Genomic DNA, 2,668 nt, shown 5'->3' on the forward strand with positions numbered 1-2,668 from the left:
GCTGGCCTGTGATCTTCCTGCATTCAGTGTCATTGTATGTGTTTCATGAGTCTGAAGAGGAACTTATAGACTGGTATTGGACATATGGGCTAATATGGGACTGATGGACTTGATCTTGACTGGGATGGGCTGTTTTCTCAATATTCAATTGCTCTTGTCTATAAAGCTCTTTCTTATACACACGTCTGAGTTTCTCTGGATTTGTTTCCTCTACTCCGCACGGACTAACACAAAGAGTCCTCATGATATGTTGTTGTTAACCTCCCTTGAGCCTGCTGTTCTGACCAACAATGATACTATGTCGAGGGGGCTTCAAAGAGTTCACTATCTTTTATTATGTTTTTTTCCATGAAACCACTAAAGTCTCCTTGTCAAACACAATCTAAGGTTGTCGCATCCCACACCTTCCTCGCAATTGGGGCTGTGTTCGAGCTCTGTCTCATTTAAGTTCTTTGACTTGTCAGTGTTTATCCTCATACAAAGGATCCCCAGCAGTACCATGGAGTACCAGCAGAACAAACGCATCTCTTTCGGAAGAAGTACATACAGAATGCCCCTTAGAGGCAAGGACGATCAGACCTAGTCTGGTACACTGGACGTGTTATCAGGAGAGACCAGTCCCTGGAGCAGGGCATCATGCTTGGTGAAGTGAAGGGGCAGTGATAAAGTAGGGAGGCCCAGGACCAAATGGATTGACACAGTGGCTCCAACAAGAGAACAATTGTGAGGCTAGGGGAGGACCATGTTGTTTGTTCTGTTGTACATCGGGGCACTCTGAGTTGGAACCAACCTGCAGCACATAATAACAAGATTTGTTGCCAACCCTCTACTTTCCTGAGCATGAGGCCCTGCTCCAGGGACAGGTTCATCCTGCTATCATGCCCGGAGTGTTAGATGAACTTTTACCATTCTCATTTTTAAGAGTGCTCCTACCGAAATTCTTTCAAGACAGACTTGCTTGTTCCTCTAGCAGTCTGGTGCAATCACTACTATTCACCTATGAAATACTTCATGGACATCAATTGTCCTTAGTTCTTCTTTATTCATTGTACAGCTTTCATAAGCAAATTAAGTGATTAAAAAAATCCAGTTTCAAAAGAACACCCTAGCTTTCCAAACGAAATCTTCATATTTTAACACTTTAAATAGTTCTTCATAACAGATTTGCCCCAAACAATATATTGTTTGATTTTCTGAATACTGTTTCCATGGCCATTGATTATGGATCCCAGTAAAATATAACCCTTTACAACTTAAAACTTTTCTCCACTTACCCTTATGTTGTTTTTTGGTCCCATCATGAGACTTTTTGTTTTCTTTACATTTCAGTATAATGCACGATGAAGACTTGCTGTCTTGGATATTCAGCAGTAAGTTGGTCTCACTTTCAGCAAACCAGGTTGTGTCAGCTGCATAGCCTGAGTCTTCGTCATGTCATTGCTTCTTGACATGACAGAGCAAGGGAATGTCAAAGGAACAATGTGACTGCACCAGGCAGAAGGATGTTAATCCTGTAGGGTCCTCTCTAACTTATGTAAGTTCCTCATAAGCTTTCCTCCCTTGACAGGAAATTAAAGAAAATTTACATTAATAGAAATGAATCAAAACAATACTGTTGGGAATTATGTCTTTAACTTTTAGTTTTCATCTGACATTCTTTTCTAAATGTCCTTCTGCGTCTTTTCCTAATGGATACGGTGCGGACATAATCTTCCTTCATACCACCATGTCTTTTTTCACCTATATTAAAGTGAGCTTACTTCCTCTCAGCCTCAAACCAACCAACCAACAATATGTGCTTTGTGTCAGAATACTCTACTTTGAACGTCATGGTCCTTCACATAAGACTGAAAAAAAAGTGTTGTTTTTTTCTGTTGTTTCTCCTTTGTCTCTCTAAGCCCATTTATTTAGTTAATCATCAGTTCTTTCCTTTAAAAGCAACCCTCTTTGGCTGAGCTGCTTAGCCTTATCTGATGACAGGATTCTTATGTTCTCCCTATTGCCAACCTTCAGTCTATTGCCTAGCCCACTTATCCACTAATTGTGAGTGATAAACTCGCCCACTAACCTGTTTCAGCAGGATAGATCAGGAGCCTCAGTCAGGGGGGCTGCACGTCCTCCTGGATGTTAAAATCTTTAAACCCTCCTTGTCCACATTAATTGGGTAATAATTTAGCCCTGATTCCAAGTGGGGCTGCCTGTATGTTAACACACTTATGTATTGACTCCCAAGTAATAATAAATCAAAAGAAAAACAAAACATAGAGCCAGGCATGGGTTTGGGGCTCACACGAAATCCTAGCTCCAACTTAAGAACAAGTAGTTCTTACATCATGGCCCCGCTTCATACTTGCCCTCAGCAAGGGGACACAGAAGATACCGGTGCTATAGCAAAATGTGGCAGAGAAATCAGATGGTACCTGGCTATCAGATAAAATAGCATTTGGGGTTTAAAAGGCTGGTCTCCAAACAAGCAGCCATCTAAGTGAGATGTCAACTGAGACCACATGGTAGAAGCACACCAACCAACATCAGTCAGGAAAGGCTTGGCAATCTTATAATCCAAAGTTGAACGAGGGACCAGTGTCAGAGCCTAAATGGTGAGACTCCAGTGTGTGGAAGGCTATGGATGACCGTGGGAGCCCAAGCTTCATTTGTGGGAACTACA

The sequence above is a fragment of the Echinops telfairi genome, unplaced genomic scaffold (assembly GCF_000313985.2).
Source record: "Echinops telfairi isolate 266 unplaced genomic scaffold, ASM31398v2 ScPeMD7_23;HRSCAF=83, whole genome shotgun sequence".
Taxonomy (NCBI): Eukaryota; Metazoa; Chordata; class Mammalia; order Afrosoricida; family Tenrecidae; genus Echinops; species Echinops telfairi.